This window comes from Aquarana catesbeiana, linkage group LG06 (genome assembly GCF_042186555.1).
Source record: "Aquarana catesbeiana isolate 2022-GZ linkage group LG06, ASM4218655v1, whole genome shotgun sequence".
In the NCBI taxonomy this organism is placed as follows: Eukaryota; Metazoa; Chordata; class Amphibia; order Anura; family Ranidae; genus Aquarana; species Aquarana catesbeiana.
The window spans coordinates 29,153,698-29,176,699 of record NC_133329.1 but is presented as its reverse complement, the minus strand read 5'-3'; positions in this window follow the sequence as shown (position 1 = coordinate 29,176,699).

Genomic DNA, 23,002 nt, shown 5'->3' with positions numbered 1-23,002 from the left:
TACGTTTTTGGTTGTAACCTGACAAAATGTGGAAAATAGGCACTATACACATACATAACAACACTGGCTGTATACACTGGTGCCGGCACACAGGCACTGCAGCATGTGAGTGTAATCTTCTATTTTTATTGGTTGTTCTTCTTTTACAAATAAATACTACACTATGATACATCTGTAAAATACACAGTTAGAATGTGTAATATCCAAACATGAATCCTTGATTTGTTAAGGATCTTTAGGGACATCTGCATCCACCCTAGGATAGGATATTTCCTATAGACATAGTTTGGTAAAAAGATGATAGAAGGCGCCCTCAGCGACCCCTATACTTCCGGAACTGCTTTGACGTAGAACACCAGGATTATGGCAGCAGATAGCTACCATAAATAACCCCGGTATCCTCTTCAACAGCGGACGGTCCTCTTTCAGATAAAAGTGGTCTCTACAGAGACCACACACTCTGCTGGCCTCCGGCGCTTACTGGAGCCATTGGTAGCGGCAGAGACGGTCGCGTCCTTTCCTCTGTGAGGCTGTATGATGAGTGAGGGAAAGATGGCCCCCACTCAGCTCCATAACATTGGATGATAGAAACGACGTCAAACGTCACTTCCGCCCAATGCTCTTAAAGGAGAATTTTTTTTTTTTGCAAAAAAAAAAAAAAGATACATTTTTTTTTGTTATTGCATTTAAATGTAAATGGGAGATCTGAGGTCTTTTTGACTCCATATCTAACTTTTTAGAGGTCCTGTCATGTTTTTTTTCTATTATATAAGAGATGTTTACATTCCTTGTAATAGGAATAAAAGTGACCCAGATTTTTTTTTTCTAAAAGGCCAGTGTATATTTATACAGTATGGACACTTCCTCACCAGTAGGGATGAGCTTCGAGTTCGAGTCGAACTCATGTTCGACTCGAACATTGGCTGTTCGCAAGTTCACCGAACAGCGAACAATTTGGGGTGTTCGCGGCAAATTCGAATGCCGCGGAACACCCTTTAAAAGTCTATGGGAGAAATCAAAAGTGCTAATTTTAAAGGCTAATATGCAAGTTATTGTCATAAAAAGTGTTTGGGGACCCGGGTCCTGCCCCAGGGGACATGGATCAATGCAAAAAAAAGTTTTAAAAACGGCCGTTTTTTCAGGAGCAGTGATTTTAATAATGCTTAAAGTCAATCAATAAAAGTGTAATATCCCTTTAAATTTCGTACCTGGGGGGTGTCTATAGTGTGCCTGTAAAGGGGCGCATGTTTCCTGTGTTTAGAACAGTCTGACAGCAAAATGACATTTTGAAGGAAAAAACTCATTTAAAACTACTCGCGGCTATTGCATTGCCGACAATACACATAGAAGTTCATTGATAAAAACGGCATGGGAATTCCCCAAAGGGGAACCCCGAACCAAAATTAAAAAAAAAAAAATGACGTGGGAGTCCCCCTAAATTCCATACCAGGCCCTTCAGGTCTGGTATGGATATTAAGGGGAACCCCGGCCAAAATTTAAAAAAAAAATGACGTGGAGTTCCCCCTAAATTCCATACCAGACCCTTCAGGTTTGGTATGGATTTTAAGGGGAACCCCGCGCCAAAAAAAAAAAAAAAAAAACGGCGTGGGGTCCCCCCAAAAATCCATACCAGACCCTTATCCGAGCACGCAACCTGGCAGGCTGCAGGAAAAGAGGGGGGGACGAGAGTGCGGCCCCCCCTCCCTCCTGAACCGTACCAGGCCACATGCCCTCAACATTGGGAGGGTGCTCTGGGGTAGCCCCCCAAAACACCTTGTCCCCATGTTGATGAGGACAAGGGCCTCATCCCCACAACCCTGGCCGGTGGTTGTGGGGGTCTGCGGGCGGAGGGCTTATCGGAATCTGGAAGCCCCCTTTAACAAGGTGACCCCCAGATCCCGGCCCCCCCCCTGTGTGAAATGGTAAGGGGGTACATAAGTACCCCTACCATTTCACGAAAAAAGTGTCAAAAATGTTAAAAATGACAAGAGACAGTTTTTGACAATTCCTTTATTTAAATGCTTCTTCTTTCTTCTATCTTCCTTCATCTTCTGGTTCTTCTGGCTCTTCTGGTTCTTCCTCCGGCGTTCTCGTCCAGCATCTCCTCCGCGGCGTCTTCTATCTTCTTCTCCTCGGGCCGCTCCGCACCCATGGCATGGGGGGGAGGCTCCCGCTCTTCTCTTCTTCTTTTCTTCTCTTCTTCTCTTCTTCTTTTCTTCTCCAGGCCGCTCCGCAATCCATGCTGGCATGGAGGGAGGCTCCCGCTGTGTGACGGCGCTCCTCGTCTGACAGTTCTTAAATAACGGGGGGGGGGGGGCCACCCGGTGACCCCGCCCCCCTCTGACGCACGGTGACTTGACGGGACTTCCCTGTGACGTCACGGGAAATGCCACAGGGAAGTCCCGTCAAGTCACCGTGCGTCAGAGGGGGCGGGGTCACCGGGTGGCCCCCCCCCCCCGTTATTTAAGAACTGTCAGACGAGGAGCGCCGTCACACAGCGGGAGCCTCCCTCCATGCCAGCATGGATTGCGGAGCGGCCCGGAGAAGAAAATGAAGAAGAGAAGAAGAGAAGAAAAGAAGAAGAGAAGAGCGGGAGCCTCCCCCCCATGCCATGGGTGCGGAGCGGCCCGAGGAGAAGAAGACAGAAGACGCCGCGGAGGAGATGCTGGACGAGAACGCCGGAGGAAGAACCAGAAGAGCCAGAAGAACCAGAAGAACCAGAAGATGAAGGAAGATAGAAGAAAGAAGAAGCATTTAAATAAAGGAATTGTCAAAAACTGTCTCTTGTCATTTTTAACATTTTTGACACTTTCTTCGTGAAATGGTAGGGGTACTAATGTATCCCTTTACCATTTCACACAGGGGGGGGGCCGGGATCTGGGGGTCACCTTGTTAAAGGGGGCTTCCAGATTCCGATAAGCCCCCCGCCCGCAGACCCCCACAACCACCGGCCAGGGTTGTGGGGATGAGGCCCTTGTCCTCATCAACATGGGGACAAGGTGTTTTGGGGGGCTACCCCAAAGCACCCTCCCAATGTTGAGGGCATGTGGCCTGGTACGGTTCAGGAGGGAGGGGGGGCCGCACTCTCGTCCCCCCCTCTTTTCCTGCGGCCTGCCAGGTTGCGTGCTCGGATAAGGGTCTGGTATGGATTTTTGGGGGGACCCCACGCCGTTTTTTTTTTTTTTTTTTGGCGCGGGGTTCCCCTTAAAATCCATACCAGACCTGAAGGGTCTGGTATGGAATTTAGGGGGAACCCCACGTCATTTTTTTTTAAAAATTTTGGCCGGGGTTCCCCTTAATATCCATACCAGACCTGAAGGGCCTGGTATGGAATTTAGGAGGACTCCCACGTCATTTTTTTTTTTAAATTTTGGTTCGGGGTTCCCCTTTGGGGAATTCCCATGCCGTTTTTATCAATGAACTTCTATGTGTATTGTCGGCAATGCAATAGCCGCGAGTAGTTTTAAATGAGTTTTTTCCTTCAAAATGTCATTTTGCTGTCAGACTGTTCTAAACACAGGAAACATGCGCCCCTTTACAGGCATACTATAGACACCCCCCAGGTATGAAATTTAAAGGGATATTACACTTTTATTGTTTGACTTTAAGCATTATTAAAATCACTGCTCCTGAAAAAACGGCCGTTTTTAAAACTTTTTTTTGCATTGATCCATGTCCCCTGGGGCAGGACCCAGGTCCCCAAACACTTTTTATGACAATAACTTTCATATAAGCCTTTAAAATTAGCACTTTTGATTATTCATGTTCGTGTCCCATAGACTTTAACGGTGTTCACATGTTCGAACAAACTTTTTTCCTGTTCGCATGTTCTGGTGCGAACCGAACAGGGGGGTGTTCGGCTCATCCCTACTCACCAGTATGGAAGGACAGCCTAACTTAGATATTGACCTAGTATAGTCGTTGGTCTCTTTACCACCCACCACCCCTTCTTCCCCATCCACTTCTTTTCCAACTTACTTTCTGTGAAGACCGTGTTTAATTATGCATCCCGATGTTTGCTTATGTTTATTTTTTCTCCTGATGGTACTTACCTTTAAAGCATGTTGCCAGGAATATATAATAAAAGTTTTGAGCACGTGACATGTACTGTATAGTACAATCAAATGATTTATTTGACCCAACGGATGTGATTTCTACTACTATGGTTTCATACAGCTTGCCACATACTTCTACATTCATTGTAAGACTCCTTTTTTTAGGTTGAACTCCAAAGGTCATGTGTTTTTTTAGACATACAATGTTAAGCTATGCTAGGTTGTGACTTTTGAGGATTTCCTAATAAAAATGAATACAGTACATTTAAATGAATTACTGTATATTTCGAAATACCATAAAGGTATAGAAGAGGCATTTTGGGTACAGTCTTTAAGTCTTGATGGGATATTTATCAAAACTGGAGCAGTTGTGCATGGCAACCAATCGGCTTCTATCTTCAGCTTGTTCAGTTGTGATGAATGAATGAAAAAAATGAAAAATAGAAGCTGATTGGTTGCCCTACACAACTGCTTCAGATTCTCTCTGCTGCAGTTGTGATAAATCCCCCCTTTAAGAAGCCCTTTTTCTTTGTGCTCCTCTGTCCCAAGCAAATGGCCCACATACCTGTAAGAAAATCATCACCCATTGCCACCTACATTGGGCATGGCTAGTAACAGTAATGACAACACAAAACCCCAATGGGCAAGGGAAAATTAGAACAGTGCAACTCAAATTCCCCAATGGAATTAAAAACAGATACTGTATGTGTAGGGCTACTTACTTCTTAGGAGCTGCCAGATTTTGGGTCCCCCTTTGTATGCACAGCCAGGCAACATGCATATTCAGCAGGCGCACATAGTCAGAAAACCAGTCCCAGAACTCTTTTATTATTATTTATTAGGGTGGTTAACTTGGATGGGGTTATGGTGAAATGGGATGCCCAGAACTGTCTTCATAAAAGAACTCTGAGGACAACTTGAACTGTTCCCAACTTTCAAAATAGATCCCAGACTGTACTCCCGCTGGAATATTCACAAGTCCTCACTGAATCCTTAAAGCAAAAGTCCCAAAGAGACTGCAAGTATTCTCTTACTTTCAGCAAAAATGCCAGCACACCTGGCTTCACTGAGCTTTCATCAAGCAAGGATAAAGGTAAGCTGTACACTGTCCCTTCTGAAGGCTAGCTAGACATTGCACCCAGCTGCTTTCTCCCTTTTTGACTTTTGGAGGGTGAGCAGGTACATGTTACTCACTCAGTCCCTTGAAATCCTGCAGCAGGGTAGTGAGTTCTGTCAAGGGCTCCTGCTATACAGGTCCCACTTGCTCAGCAGGGTATCTTCTTGATGCGACGAAAGGGGGTGAGGGTCCCTCTTTGGCTCCTGTTTTTCTCCTCTCTCTCCTGGCTGCAGCTGGGTTTCTCCTACCCGGAGGCAAACCCCCCCCCCCCCGGCATAGGATCTCTTGATCTTGGATTCTGCCTCCACCACTGGCCAGGCTCTAAAATAATAGTAAGGGGGGGTCTGTTTTAAGGCCACCTGGCACATGGGAATGTGACAGAATAGGAGTTTCAAGGCCCCCAGGTAGTTGATTGGGCAGCTAGTTAGGTGGGCGGGGCTTATTTCTTGCCAGTTAAGGTCAATAGTAAGGTTTAAAGGTATAAGCTTAGGTAACCAATAAAAGGTCATATAGCCAAGGTCCAGGTCAGCTGACCACTGGAGGTCAGCTGACCTTAAGGAACATTCTAGAAGATTAGGTCACATGACCTTTTGGAATGTTCTGGAAGGGTCAAAAGACTATATAAGGCAGTGCAACAGGTGCTCTTTGCCAGTTTCTCAAGATCCCACCTGTGAGCTCCTGAAGCTGTATTGATATACATCATGAAGAGCCTTGTGCGTCACCTCCTTGAGAGAGCAGGAGCAGAGGATGGGGAAGAATGGATGCAGCATTGCCTCTCATTACCTCAGCCGCAGGAACCACATTATTCATCAGCCACAGCTGCACCAGCTCTAGCAGTGTCAACCGCCTTTGCCTCCGCCGCCACCCCTGCCGCCTCCGCCCCCTCCTCCAGAGCCGCCTCCTCTGAAGTCTCTCCCCCATTGGAACATGAGGTATCTCCAACTTGGAGTGAGGTATTGGCTATGGGCGGTATGGAAGGAGGTGGTTCTCTCGGCGGTAGGTGGGGGAGGATGCCGTTGTTGTAGATGCAAATCCAGGCTTAGAGATGGGCGGGCTCCCATCCATCTTTGAGGAGCAGGACTGTTAACTCCAGGAGCGGTGGGCCGGTCAGCGCTAGGCAAGAGGGCGGAGCTCCCATTTGTGAGGGCAGAGCAGCGCCGAGCTAGAATCACAGGGCAACCCCCAGCAGACCTTCCTCGTTAGTCCGGTCTACTGGGCAGCAGGATGTTGGGGCAACATTAACTGTTCCACCGGCCATACCCCCCCAGAGTCCAGGCACTCTTGCCAGGGATGCCAGCAGCACCAGCAAGCACAGCGCCAGGAAGGGGGCTAAGGAAGGCTCTTCAAGATCCAGCATTCCTTCATCTTCAGAGGCACAGCATATCCCTGTTGTGTGCTCACAGTCAGCTATAAGCAGTATTCCAGGTAATGGTGAATTGTCACCTTTGCAATTGCTAACATCTTTAACTGCTACCTTATCCTCTCTGATAGACAGTGTTAAATCTAACTCATCAGTTGTTAGCCAGGATTTTGCAAACTCTGCTGCTGCAGTCTGGGCTAGCTCTGCAACAACAATAACAATAATGTGGATTCTGTTATCACAGTTTCTGCTATTGCAGGGCCTGCACTTACATCACCAGTATCTGCTGATAATATTAACGTTATACCCATTTCTTAGAATTTACAGGTGTCAGTTCCTGAAACTTGTGGTAAGGAAGCATTGCCATGTACATTGTCCCTGCTGGGTTACCATTTGTCACCAAGTGTGAAAGAATTTGTTGATCTGCTGTCTCTTCTTCCATCCTCCAAAGAGTTTCTATTTAAAGGAGATAAAAAAAGAAGAGAGAGCAGAAGAAGATAGACATAGACCTGTAGCCAGGAATTTCAACAATTGGCTGCAGGCATTCTGCATATATTCTAGTGTTATTTGTGAACAAACTCGAGAGAAAAGTGTGGGTTTATTCCAGCATCTGGACATTGTTCTGGAAGCATACAAGAATTTTGGAGGCATATCATGGTTTGTGTATGACGAATCGTTCAGGCAGAAGCTAGCAGTGCATCCCAACTTAAAATGGGTTTGCAAAGACATTGGGCTGTGGCTCAATCTTTTTTTACCTGAGCGATTGTTTACTAGCAAACAGCAACTCCCTGTTCCGGCAACAGCTAATGCCTACAGAAAAGGCATTTGTTTCTCATTCAATGACACTCAGTGCAAATGGCCAGGTTCTTGCAGATATAGACATGAATTTGCATTTTGCGCGGGAGCACATTCTGTTTCAAAATGTTTTCAAAAAATGGCTTTTGGCATTCAATGTCAAGGTAGAGACCCCTTTTCAAAAAACTCCAACGCCAGAGAAATTGCAAAAAATGCTGCCTTGGCTCCGTTGGTACACAGAAAGACAGATGACCCTTCTGCTGTTTGAGGGATTCATTGAAGGTTTTTTACTCCCTCCTTTCCAGGGTCAGGGTTGTGTGTTTGAAAAGAATTTAAGGTCAGCTTTGGAGTTGCCCAAAGTGGTAAGAGAAAAGATTTTCAAAGAAATACAGGAAGGTAGGGTTGCAGGCCCTTTCCTCCACCCTCCTTTCCATAATTTCAGAATCTCCCCGTCAGGAGTCGTTCCTAAAAAAGAGCAAGGTTCTTATAGGCTAATCCACCACCTATCATTTCCTAAGGGTAGCTCTTTGAATGACCAAATACGTGTTGACTTAGATTCAGTTCATTACTCTACATTCGAGGATGCATTGGTAAAGATCGTCAATTTAGGTCCAGGGGCCTTGCTGGCAATAGCGGATGTCCAATCTGCTTTTCGTTTATTACCTATTAACCCTTTATCTTTTAATTCTCTAGGTTTTTCTTCTGATGACTGTTTCTTTTTCGATCTGTGCCTTCCGATGGGCTGCTCACTTTCCTGTACATATTTTGAAGCATTCGCAACATTCATTGAATGGGTAGTCAAGGTCCATTCCGGTTCTTTCGCTATATTACATTATTTGGATGACTTCCTTTTTCTTAGAAATTCCTTTACTGATTTGCCAAGGTGCTAAACTCCTTTTTAAAAATTTGTGATGAATTTCACATTCCACTAGCTCAAGAAAAAATGATCCCCCCACCACGCGTTTAGTTTTCTTAGAGATCCTTATTGATACAAACGCTATGGTACTTGAGCTACCAGCAGATAAGATTGACAATTTAAAATCTAGTATTAATAATATAATTAGGAAGAAAAAAGCCATTCTGATGGAGTTACAAAAACTACTTGGTTTATTGGCATTCGCATCTACAGTCTTACCCGTTGGTCGTATATTCTCTAGAGCAGTGGTCATCAACCCTGTCCTCAGGGCCCACTAACAGGCCAGGTTTGCAAGATAACTGAAATACATGGCAGGTGATATCATTTGCTGCTCAGTGATTGCAGTATTCTAGTCTGCATCTCCCCAAGGTAATACATAAAACCTGGCCTGTTAGTGGGCCCTGAGGACAGGATTGATGACCACTGCTCTAGACGACTGTATTTGGCCATTTCCGGGTTTAAATCCCTGTCCTCACATGTTAGGATCACTTCAGAGATTAAAGAGGACCTGCTAGTGTGGGCTCAATTCTTGGAGGAGTTCAATGGTAGGGCCATATTTCAATCTGAATTTGTAGCAGACAGGGATTTCTGTCTTTTCACTGACGCAGCGGGCTCTGTAGGTTTTTCAGCCTTATGGAAGACTCATTGGTGCGCTTCATTGTGGCATCCAACCTGGCGCACCAAAGGCTATTTAAAAAACATAGTGATTTTAGAATTATTTCCCATTCTGGTAGCATTAGAAATTTGGGGTGAGTATTTCATGAACAAAAGGATCCTGTTTGGAACAGACAATAAATGGGTCCTCTTTGCTATAAATTGCTTGTCGTCCAAATCCCCTCATGTCATTATTTTAATAAGATACCTTGTCTTTAAATGCTTAAGTCTTAATGTTTGCATTAAAGCCCATTATTTACCTGGTAAGCTTAATGACATTGCAGATTCTCTCCCCCGTTTGAGAATGAAGAGATTCAAGTCTCTGTTTCCAGCTGCGGACGAGATAGGGATCCAGTGTCCTTCACACCTATGGAACCTGATCTAGAATGGGTTCGTGCAAATATTAAGAGATCTATCGCTCCCTCTACTTTTGCATCCTACTCATCAGCATGGCTGCTGTGGTTATCCCATCTAAGGTCATTGGGCGCGCTCCAGTCTTCTTTTTCCGAGTGTTTTGTTTTGTCATTTTTAAACACCTTGATGTCCATGGTCTTTATCGTGGTCTCAGATTAATAAAATGTTAGCGGGTATTTCCTTTTTTCCTCAAACTGAACAATCACCCTTCATGTTACTCCTTCTTTTCAGGAAGACAGGCACTGAAGGGTTATAAGAAATCCTACTTTCATAAAGATACCAGATTGGCGATTACTCCAGCAATTCTTACCAAATTATGTTCGTCGGTCGACATGGTTTGTTTTTCACCATATGAGGCAATTCTTTTTCTTTTTCATTACTGTTTTTCGGGGAACTGAGAATTTCGGAAGTATTATCGCCGAATAAAAATTCCACATCGGGGCTCCTGTTGTCTCAGGTTTTCTTAGATAAAACTATCTATTTACTATTTATTTATTCCTAGATCTAAAACGGACCAGTTCGGTAAGGGTACATTTATATTCATTTCCAGGTTCCCCTATTTGCCTGGTTTTATTGATACAGAACTTTTTGCAGGTGAGATATAAGCACAGTAAGCTGTTGTTCATTCATTGCGATGACATCCCTTTGTCTAAATATCAGTTTAATGCGGTCTTTTACAATTGTTTGTCTATTCTAAAGCTGGACAAATTGGCCCTGTCATCACATTCATTCCGTATCAGGGTGGCTACTGAAGCCGCCAGATTGGGTTTAGATGTTGGGATTAATACGCATTGGAAGATGGCAGTCGGATGCTTATAAATTATATATTCGTCCTAACTGTTTATTCTAATTCACAGGTCAGTCCCTGTCTGTATGGATCCTGGGGCACCCGTTCGTATTCTGGGCCAAAAGGAGAGCTTTTCGAAGAATATATTCCGAAAGCTTGAATTTTGACCCCTCTTTGGTACATATCTGTTGGCACAGTAGGAGGGGGTATGCGATGGCAGTATTTCTTTGATGAGTTAAGTTTGATGTTTCTATCATTATTGGTGCCTGATGTTTTAATTTTACACTTAGGTGGGAACGATATAGGGATCATCAATACTCTGGACCTAATTTTTCAGATTAGGGGTTAGTCTAGATATATTTAACAGTAATTTACAAACTATAGTGGAGTTTGCTGCGGGGTTAATGGGGCCAGGCTTGTTTCCTAAAAAAAAAAAAAAAGGGGGAAACAACCCTGGCTTGTGGGGAGTGATTATTAAAAAAAAATTGTTATACTTGTCAACCACCTGAGTCGTAGTGGCTGGGTTGCTTATTGTAAGGTGGTTGTGAGTAATTAAGTTATTTGTGAATTTATTTATTTAACCGGTTCAATACAGGGCATTTTCACCCCCTTCCTTCCCAGACCAATTTTTAGTTTTCAGCGCTGTCGCACTTTAAACGACAATTACGCGGTCATGTACCCAAACAAAATTGACGTCCTTTTTTCCCCACAAATGGAGCTTTCTTTTGGTGGTATTTGATCACCTCTGCGGTTTTTATTTTTTGCGCTATAAACAAAAGAAGAGTGACAATTTTGAAAAAAACACAATATTTTTTACTTTTTGCTATAATAAACAGGGCCGTTTTTAAGGCAGGGCAAAAGGGGCAGCTGCCCAGGGCCCTGTCATTGTTGTGGGGCCCAAAGCTGCTGCCTCATACTTGCCAACTATCCTGGTTTAAATTCCCTCGTCCCTTGAGGTTTCAGTCCCGTGCTGTGTCTCAATATCTCAGTGTGAAGTGCTGATACTAATGCTGCCCAGCTCTGCCCTTTTGTTGTGTACAGATGACTCACCTGCAGACCACGTGTTTACATGTAAATTACCGGCATTCATATTAAAATTTCGGCAGCATTCATATGTAAATAGCAGCGGCCGGCGGCATTGATTTGTATATCATGCCCCCTGAGGTCATATCCACAGTAATCTCTAGCAGCCAATCAACAAGCATAAATCATGTGCTGTAATGTCTAGCAACTAATCAGTGAGCCGTAATGTGTGCTGTAACCTCTAGCAACCAGTCAGTAAGCGGTAATGATACATTGTAACTTCTGGCAACCAATCGCCATAGCTGCCTGATCTGATTCAGTAAACTGATATTGAGTCCAGCTGCTATTGTATGTCTCAGAGCAGGTGGAGAGCGAAACTGCATCGGGGGGCCCCCCAAGAAAAGTTTTGCCCAGGGTCCAATCAATATTAAAGACTGCCCTGATAATAAATATCCCAATTTTTTTTAAAAAAAACAAATTTTTTCCTCCGTTTCGGCCGATATGTATTCTTCTACATATTTTTGGTAAAAAAAATCGCAATAAGCGTATATTGATTGGTTTGCGCAAAAGTTATAGCGTCTATAAAATACGGGATAGATTTATGGCATTTTTAAAAAAAAAATATTTATTTATTTTTTTACTAGTAATAGCGGCGATCGCGATTTTATTTCGTGATTGCGACATTATGGCGGACACATCGGACACTTTTAACACATTTTTGCGACCATTCACATTTATACAGCGATCAATGCTATAAAATTGCATTGATTACTGTGTAAATGTGACAGGCAGTGAAGGGGTTAACCACTAGGGGGCGGGGAGGGGTTAAATGTGTTTCCTAGGGAATGCTTCTAACTGTAGGGGGAGGGGACGCACAAGGGGAGGAGACCGATCAGTGTTCCTCTGTACTGGGAACACAGATCGCTCTCCTCTGAGCTGACAGGACGTGGATCTGTGTGTTTACACACACAGATCCACGGTCCGGCCCGGTTAACGGGCAATCGCGGGTGCCCGACGGACATCGCGGCCGCCGGGCACACTCACCGGGTCCCGAGCGACGCGGCGGGTGCGCGCACGCCCTCGGCGGTGAGCGCACGCCCCCTAGGCGGCCGGGAACCCGAGGCCGTCATATGACATCCACCCAGATGGGAGATCCCATCTGTGGACGTCATATGTCTATAGGCAGGTATTGAAGTGGTTAACTATGATTGTTTACATGTTTAATAAAAATAAATTGAATACCAATAATAAAGGATGCGGCCAAGTTTACTCCACTATTTGGTTTGTTGGTTTTTATTTATAGCAAAAGATATGTACAATCAGCGCAAAACTAAAACAAAATAAATCTGCTTGCAAGCTGGACACTTAAGGGTAAACACCAAGCCCAATTGACATAATAAACAAAATAATATAAAGTGCAGCGCAAAATTTAAAAGAACTGAAAAGTCCCATAAAAGACATGTATTTTTCTCCTCTGTCTTATTTCTTCTTGCTATAAGACACCCACATTCTTCAGCGTAACTGAGCAAATAAACTGCTTACCAGATAGAAGATCAAAGTAGACATAATTACCACCGATGCTGGAGAAACCCGGAACAGCTGATCTGATGATTTGAAAAGGTATCCGGCAGCTAATCCTCCAATGCAACAGGTGATCAAGTCAATCCACAGTGCGGTAAAACAGAAAGAAAATAAGGGACATCTAAGAGTGTTCCATTTAACTCGGTATGAATTTATTAATAGACAATTTTTTCCAAGGTACAATCCATAAAAAAGCGCTTATATGTAGCGCTGTTAAAAGCAAAGGAACAACAACGAGCGGAGATGAAAGAGACTGTTCGCGTCCGAACAGCTGTGAGATGACAGCGGGTGACGTGAGACTCCGCCCCCGTACGCGGTGTTACGTCCAATGGACTTCGACTGCTGACGAAGTCCATTGGACGTCAGGAGGTCAGGAGGGAACAGTAGAACAGTACAGGGTCAGGAGGGCACCGACACTGAGCTAGATAAATACTTTATTAGATTGCAACGTTTGTTGGAAAAGAAGGTTCGTGTCTATTGGCACAAAACTTACTTTGAAAAATACGTTGAGAATCAGATTGTCCCCTGGGGACTTAGAATCCAGATATTCCCCAATATTAAAAAAATCACTGACCCCCTTAAAAAGATTTGGGAAGATAACTTACAAATGTGCTCTTTTAATATGATTCGTACGCTTTGTGAGGAATATGACAAGGAATTGGCAGTTCTGGATGTCTCTATTAACGAATGGCTTGTGGATCGGGCGGCAGATGTAGCCTCCTCGAGATTTGCCCAGAGGGAGAAGGACCTCCGCGCTCACCTCGAGGAGTACACAATAGACATAATTAATGCCAAAGAAAACAAGTTTCTGCGGGACAAACTCGCCCATACCAATGGCTACGCCTATAGATGGGATGGAAATACCCCCAAAAAACCTTTCACTAAATCAAATCCGGATAATGCACCTAAAAACAACACTGAAGTACCTAATGTTTTTTCTACCTCCTTTTCCTCCAGCTCATCTACCATCTATCGCGAGCTTTCACAAGATGGAATTCCTAAAAAAAGAAAGAATGACCTACCTATTTCCTCTACAGATTCTATTCGACGCACTTTTGGAACTACGCACTCTACTAAGCCCCTAGGGGCCCGACCTAAAACCACGAGCACTTCCACCCCACTCACACGAGCACTACCACGACCACCACTCACCTCCACTCGTACCTCTCACTCAGCACTTCCTATCACCACTCCGGCACCACCTGCACTCCCTGTTTCTATGGCAAGACGGGTAAGTGAACCTACTTTAACTACTATGTTTCCCACAGCATCCCAGTCGATTGATCCCAAGTTAGCTCCTATTTTTTTATCCCAAGCCTTGGACTCAACCCAGAGTCCAACTCTGTAGCCCCTACTACTCCTGTATCTAATACCCTTGACCTAGATGTGGTCAATCTCTCGTCTTTTCCTTTAACTAAACACCAAATAAAAGTTTTACAATTAGGCCTCACCTTCTGTCCTTCAGCAGAATTTGACAAATTTCGATTTGTCAAAGACATACAACTGTTTGCAAGAAAATTGATGTATAAGGTCATTTTTGATAAAACAATGGTTACTTCTACGGTAGCCTCAGCTTCAGACAATACTGTTCCCACGGTGGCCGAAATCCAGGCCATCGAAGACCTGTTAACACTTCTTGAAGAAGGTGGCACAGAGGACGAATGTGAGTGGCAATCTGATGACCACGGCATCGTTGCCTCTGGAGTATCCTTCCCTCCTCCCTTATGCTTCAAACCCAAATCTACCAATTTCCCTAACCTTTCCACGAATCCCAACATCTGGGCATTCGTTGAACAAATAACTAAGACCATCAGAGATACCGATTTTTCCACTTCACGTTCCTCTAATTTGTCTGGAGCCCAAAGACAGGCCTTGAGATCTCTTCAAAACCACGCCGGCTTAGTTATAAAGCCTGCGGACAAAGGTGGTAATGTGGTTGTCATGGATGTTGCGGCATATGAAATCATGTGCCGCAACATCCTTGACAACCCTGATTGGTATAGACCCATCTCACGTACACTTATTGAAAATTACGCTTGCGAATATTATGAACTCATCTTTTCTGCTTACCAGAAGGGAATCATAGACATTAACACCTGGAAATTCCTAAATGTCAAAGATGGAAGAATACCCACGTTCTATGCCTTGCCCAAACTCCATAAGTCTCTAAAAAATCCCCCTGGGCGCCCAATTATATCAGGATGTTCAAGCTTGACAGAAAATGCGAGTGCTTTGGTGGACAAGTACCTGAGCCCACATGTTCAGGCTCTTCCTTCATATATACAGGATACAGTACACCTTCTCCGTGTTCTTGAGAATCTAAAGCTTCCAGGAAACACGTGGATGGTGGCTTTGGATGTAGAAAGTCTGTATAACACAATACCCCATGATACTGGTACTCAAGTTATTTCTAAACTGCTACAAGACAGAGGCCCTAGCTCTGAGGCATACAACCAATTTGTTGTTGACCTCCTGAAATTTATCCTAACACGTAACCACTTTGTATTTGGTACTTCCCACTTCCTCCAGGTACAAGGCGTAGCCATGGGCACTAAATGTGCGCCATCCTACGCCAACTTGTACCTGGGGGGGTGGGAAAAAGACCTTTTTTCCAATCATGACTTGGTCGATTTCCTGTGCCACGTTACCTCGTGGCACAGGTATATAGACGATATCATTTTCTTTTGGACAGGTACTCGAGAACATCTCTCGAGATTTATAGACACTCTTGCGGTTAACTCGTATAATCTTAAGTTCACAATGGAGTGTAGCCAGACAAGGATCACTTTCCTTGACCTGGAAATACGATTGGACTCTGAAGGAAATCTTTCCTCGTCTCTGTTTCGTAAAGAAACATCAGGGAACACTATTTTACATGCTGACAGTGCCCATCCCAAACCATTGCTCAACAGCATTCCTTACAGCCAATACTTGCGTATCAGACGAAACTGTACGGATGAAGGTGACTTCTTTAAGGCCTCACATGAACTTTATGAAAGACTAAAAAGAAGAGGTTACAGTCATAACTTGCTAAAGCAGGCCTTCAACAAAGTTAGAAAATTGGATCGTAAAAAACTGATATTTTCTACCAAAAATAGGGATGATGTCCAGCCTGTCCGGGTTATAACCCAATATTCCCAACATCACAAGGAAATAAGAGACATTTTATGTAAATTTTGGCCTCTCTTGACAGCAGATAATACCATCAAAAAATACATTCAGTCTCAGCCTCAAATTACTTACCGTCGCTCCCCATCCCTAAGGGATAAAGTCACGGTGAGTCACCATACATCTAAACTTGAGTGCCTTTCAACTGTGCATGGCACATTTCCTTGTGGCCACTGTGACACATGTGAGTTCATTTACGATACATGCGAGAAACCGCTTCCCAATGGCCAAACATACAAAATTAAACATAAAGTTACGTGCCAGACTATTGGTGTAGTATATCTTGCCACATGCCTCTGTGGCAGTTACTATGTGGGTAAAACCAAACGCCAATTTTGTGTGAGGATTCGAGACCATATCAAGCCCTTATTGAAAGGGAAGACTTCTACCTCTATTAATCGACATATAGCACAGTATCATGAGTTTAATCCCCATGTCATAGGATTTACAGCATTAGAACACATCCCTGTACATGTAAGGGGTGGAGATATTGACCAGAAACTTTTACAGTTAGAAACCAAGTGGATACACATTTTGGATGCCACCAGATATCCTGGGCTCAATGAAAATATTAGTTTCAAACCCTTCTTATAAAATACTCCCCCGTGATGTGGACTATATTAAGTTTTACTGTATTCATTTACTTTATTTATGTGTTTTCTTCATAATCCTCCCCTTAGCCCTCCCCATGCATAAGTTGGCTGTGTTGGATTGGGACACAGCCCCCCCTTTTCCCTTCCTTTTCTTTTTTCTTTGGGAGAAAAAAATATACTTTCTCTTATTATGGGATACTTCACGGTATATTTATGTTCAGTTAAGATACCTACTTTATTATCTTGTACATTATTGTAAATTATATGTTGACCTCTCTGTTTGATTGGTAGTTTATGAACCTTTATCACTATTACCTATGTATGGTTTTTGCGAGCTGTCAGGGCGACTTGTGTGAGCACACTCCAGGGACAAAAACCCCCCCCCCCCCTCTTCATTTTTCCTCCTGTAACCTTTCCCAATTTCATGCCTTGTGTGCAGGCGCTTCTTTGGGGTTTTATACATGTCCCTGGAGTGTTCTCGCCCACCTTTACCTTCTCCCTCTGTGTGCCTCGATGACGTCCCCGTGCCCTCGGATGCTCGGGCTTTCTCTTTCCCTTCCCATTCCCCTTCTTCCCCTTCTTTCTCTTCTTTTCCCCCCCCCTTCCTTGCCTCTTTCCTCTCCTGTCTTTCCACTTTCCGGCCCATCTCCTTCCTTTTCTCCTTCTCTTCCCTTATTCCCTCTCAATCCCCTTTCTGGTTTCTCTATTGTCCCTGAGTCCCCTGCTTCCTGATGTGGGGTTCATGCACTTTATCCGGTACTTTTAGCCTCCTACCGGGGACACACTTAGCTGTATGGACACCCAAGGGCGTAGGGAATTCCCTCTGCCCACCTTAGCCACGACGCATTGGAAATTTCTATTCTTTTCCAGGTATCACTCCGCTCTATGCGGCGTCTGACACCGCGTTCTGTCTGTGATGTTGACCACATCACCATGGACACCACCGCAATGCCTTCTGGATCTTGTAGGCCGGGACGGATTTGCGGTGGGCGCATGCGCCGTGGCTTCCTTTGTCCGCTCACACGTGCGGTGACGTCAGACGCCGCGCGTGTGTGGGGGGCATAAGAACGCCGGCATCCCAGGCCAGCACACTCGCCAGGGATGTTACAGGACACCGACGTATCAACCACCACTTGACTGGGTAGGTACTAGTATGGACCTTTATTGCTTGGCGCCTTAATAGACTTACTTTTGTTCTTACTATCTTTTGCTTTTTGGTTTTTCCTATCTAGTGTTATCACTGGCTGCAGGCTTTACTTAGCCCAGCATTTCGCTTTATATCTACTCAATGGTAAGTGTGTACTTACCTTGTTTTTCGCTGGTGTAATCTACCTATGGATCAACCAAAGTGCATTTTGTGATTATACCTTCTCCCCCCCAGATAATCTTACAAGTGGTATATAAACTCTTCTTCTGTTTATGCAAATCATAGAGATACGTCTCCTATTGTTGCTTAAAGTTTCTCTCTAAGCTGAAGGACTTATCGGTGTCCCGCCATTCACTTTAAAGAGCACTATTTTGTAAGTACATTAATTGGAGACTCTTTAGTCCCATATAATGAATTTTCTCCACCAACTATTGGAACTTATATGACTTCTTTGAAAAAATTATGACATTATGATAAATGATCTTATTCTAAATAATTTATACCTCTTTAGATACATACTTGGCCAGGTCCTTTTTACTGCCCCCTGCAGCTACTCATTGTGATCTTGGCTGGAGGTTTAGTGCTGGAGGTGTGTGGGGGCCCCCCTTGGTGACCTGCAGGTATCTCATTTCCATCTATAGAATGTCTGGTTGGGTGATTGTTTCGGGATGGGGATCTCTGGGCTGCCCGATGTTGTGTGGGGACTTTCTCTTGGTGCCCTTTGGGTGGTGGTGGAGGTCAGTCTATACTGTCAGCTCGCAAACATATATATATATATCTATTTAAATGATATTTTTTCTATTGTATCATTTATTCGATTACATCTACTGATTGTTATGTCATTTTCACAGAATTATTTTAGCGTTCTAGGTATTAACAACCTATCCCTGAAGAAGCCAACACTGGCGAAACATGTCGGATAATTAAAATACCTACCCTTCGCATTGGCCGTCACACCCATGAGGCCAAGCCCTGTGAAGTTCACTACAGATATGTTTTTAGCATTTATGCACACCTTGATTTTGTAATCTTTCTGTTTATATTTTTTATATACATGATATGTCCTAATAAAAATTATTTATTTTAAAAAATATACTGTGTTTTTCCTGGCACCGTCATAATCCCCATATTCCCTTCCTCTGACTTTATCACACACTGGGAGGTCAGGAGGGAACAGTACGGGGTCAGGAGGGCACACACCGGGGAGGTCAGGAGGGAACAGTACGGGGTCAGGAGGGCACACACTGGGGAAGTCAGGAGGGCAAAAACTGGGGGCGGGGTTGGGAGGGCACACACTGGGGGGGTTGGAAGGTCACATATTAGGGGAGTCAGGAGAGCAAACACCAGGTGAGGGTTAGGAGGCACACACTGGGGGGATCGGAAGGGCACACACCAGGGGGCAGTCACAATGCTTTAATGAGTCCAATTTCTCACTGTGCCACATGAAAAGGAGATGCAGTCCCAGTAACTCAGCAGACTTAGCATAGAGGTGCCTGTAAACAAATCCACGATGTACTGTCTGCTAGTTGAGCTCACCTCCAGGAAGTTCACATTCCCTCAGCTCCCTCTGCTCATCTGCTCACACCTCCCTCTTCCAGAAAGGCGGGATCTTGGGGGTCAGGTACATCCCCATCCAGCCCACTCAAGCAGAAGAAACCAGGAGGCTCCCGCCTACTCAAGCAACAGCCTGCAGGAGAGAGGCTGGAAAAATGCTGGGGGAGGTACAGGGGGCGGATTGTCCAGTCCCAATGTGTCTGGGCAGTAATTCCTAATGTTAAGAATGGTTGTGAGTTGTCCCGACCGTGGATCTGAATTTCCGGGGGTCAGCCTCAGAGTCAGTAATATTATTATATTTTCTCAGGGGGGGGGGGGGATTGCCCCATCCCTCCCCCCTCGGATCCACCCCTGTAGGGGGCAGTGTGTACAAAATAAATGGGAGCAATGTGTACAAGGAAAAGAGGGTCAGTGTATACAGGAGGGCAGTGTGTAGAGAGGGCAGGACACTGTGTACAGGGGGTAAATGTAAGGCTCCATTCACACTTGTGTGACTTGTCATGCAACTTTGGACATCAAAGTTTCATGACAAGTTGTTCCCCATGTTTTCCAGTGATAACCATTTATACAGTGTTTCCCCCGAAAATAAGACCTACTGTGATTTTCGGGGAGGGCTGCAATATAAGCCAGTGTTTCTCAACTCCATTCTTCAAGGCGTCCCAACAGGTCATGTTTTCAGGATTTCCCTCAGATGAAACAGCTGTCGTAATTACTAAGGCAGTGAAACTGATCAAATCACCTGTGCAAAATAATAGAGAGCCTGAAAACCTGACCTACTGGGGCGCCTTGAGGACCGGAGTTGAGAAACACTAATATAAGCCCTGCCCTGAAAATAAACCCTAGTATAAAGGGGTTGTAAAATGCTATAATCCTCCCTATTACAGTAGTATATAATGTAAACTGTGTGTGTTTCTGTAATATAATTGAGTCAAATACCTTTCGCTATATCGGCCCTCGGCGCTCACCTACCTTCCCGCTGCTCTCCTCCTCTTCTCCCAGCTGTTAGCAGGAGGGATCTCGCCCTCCCCCTTTCTGCAGTGCTCGGAGCAGGGAAGAGAGCTCCGGCGGGTCACGAGCGGCGCTATAAGAAGATATTTGACACAATTATGTAACAGAAACACACACATTGTACGTGATATACTCCTGCAATAGAGCAATAGAGAGGGTTCTAGTATTTTACAACCACTTTTACTCTGTTCACACTGGGGATTCCTGACAGGCAGGGAGGGAGAGGGGGAGTGAAGACCGCACATTGCATGGCAAGCCCTACCCCGAAAATAAGCCCAATTGTGTTTTTGGTTGATAAAATTGGGGGAAACACGGTATATGTGCAACTTAAGTTGTAGCAACTTCAAAGTAGTTCATGCACTACTATGGTTTAATTTCCATGCAACTTGAGGACCATAGACAATATAGAAAAGTTTGCTGAGTGTCTGATAATCATAAGCACCACATCCTGTAATTTGGTAAGTACAGCAAAAGAAGACAGATGGTATTTTTAGGGTGAAAAAAACACAATACAAAAATATATATATATAAAAAATATCAAAATTTTATTTAAACATGAAAATATTTAAACATTATCATCATATATATCCTATATAGCCATACTGTAGATGGAAAGGGTGCAGTAGATTCCGATTCTCGACATGTTTTTGCCACACAATGTCTTCCTCAGGAGACATTTATTCAAGAACTGCATATATGATCACTAGGGATTAAAAAAGACAATATATCTTAGATACATAATTATAACAAAAAAGAAAAATCAATACAAATTCAAAAAACACAATAAACATATGCAGTAGGGATGCACCGATACCATTTTTTTTTACAATGCGTACGAGTACCGATACTTTTTTTTTAGTACTCGCCGATATCAATTACCGATACCTACCGCAACTGTTTTGTGGCAGCAAAACAGCTGTCAGCAATGGTACAAAGCATTGAAAAGTTATTTATAAATTAAAAAAAATAGATTTTTTTTTATTTTGCGCTTTTTTAATGTAAATGTGTATATATATATATGTTAATATATGTGTAAAAATATTCACTAACAAAGCAAACAAAAAAAAAGTTTTAATTGTTTATCGTTTATAAAAAAAAGCAGGAAAATAATAATTAAATGGAGGAGAACAGGGAGTTAATTAAGGCTGATTCGAGTAAATTAAGTTTTAATAAGGGGTTGAACAGAGGAACATTTGCTCATCCCTTTGATCTGCAGATGAAGAAACAGAAAAATACAAAAAGAAACAATATTTTTTTTTATTTTAGTGTTTCAGCGGCTGAACAATGTTGTTAATAAACATTGCCAGGTGCTTTTTTTTTGTTGACAGCTCCAATTACCGGACTTCTTTAACACTTCAGCTGTCAACAGAGGAGACCCCACTGACAGCTCAAAGAACCGAGCCTGAAAGTATCAGTTTCAGGTATCGGTGCATTTGCACGAGTACCGATACTGGCATTGGTGCAACCCTAATATGCAGAAACAATATTATCATCAATCTCGAATATGTTTGGGCCATAGACAATGTTAACCTTCAAAAGTTGCATGAAAGTCGTACCTGAATGTCATACAATGCAACAGTTGTCCATTATCACTGGTCAAAGCCAAAGTCGTATCCAAATCACACCCATCCGAAGTTGCGTCAAAGTTGCATCAAAGTTGCATTTCAAAGTCGGCGCAACTTTGGAACCGCAGACGTGTGAATGGAGCCTAAATTGGAATGATTCCTTTGTGGTTTTTTTTGCTTATTTGATTCTAAACAGACTAAAAAGCCACACCCAATATTTAGCATAATTTAGCCACACCCCAATTTTTGCAGCAGCATGCCCACGCTGCAGGTCACCATCTATCTGGCAGAAGCTCCACTGTATTACTTTGCCCAGGAGCCCATATTAGGATGGTCCTGCTCCTGGACTGTGTATGAACCTACTAATCTCCTGGGGTGATGGTATTTATCCAAGGAGCTCACGTTCTCCATACCAAAAGCCTGCTGCCACATAGAACCAGAGAAATTAGAAACAACCAACGTGATATTATAATGAATACTGAGGTGGAGTTATACCAAATCTCCTTTTCAACTGGAAAATGAAGTAGAAGTCATTCCTTCCTTTAGAATTTCCTTAAGTGTGTTCAGTTTCTCATACAATGTGACCAGATTCCTATCTGCAGGCACACTTCTGTTACGCTTCCGTTCATATTTACTGAAGAGTAGAACATCTCTGGCCAACATCCCCAGACTGGGCTGGTTCTCCAAAGTCCAGGATTTTGCCTCCTCTCCGCTGTTGCCCACTTCATCCATCACCACAATCACTCTGTTTTTACCTGTAACAATCACAAGTGCTGACATTAGTCTCAGGAAATAATTAGAAGGCGTATACATTCAATCAATCCTGTCATTCGAGAATGAGAGGAGCTAAATAAATTCCCCACCACTGGATCCAACTGGCCAGAACACAAAAAACGTAATTAAATGTTTCCGACAATTTGGCTCCTGCAGCATCAGGCTCCTGCAAACGAGCCGTACAGTAATCAGCCCGGACCGGATGTAGCTTGAAAGCTGCAGGATTTGTGAACTTGTAGTTCTCTCATTCACAGATTGCTGCGAATGAATGGCAGGGCTGTGTGAATTTTGGGAAATGGTTATATTCTTTATATTCTATTCTATTCTTTTATTCTATTCTATTATAGTATATGCTATTCTAGTCTTTTTTTCTATTCTATTCTTTTCTTATGTATTTGGATTTAAATTAAATTTATTCTATTTGAAATTCGAATTTCAGAAAATGGTTATATTGTTTTTGTGTTAGTCTATCCTATTCTATTTGTTTCTAT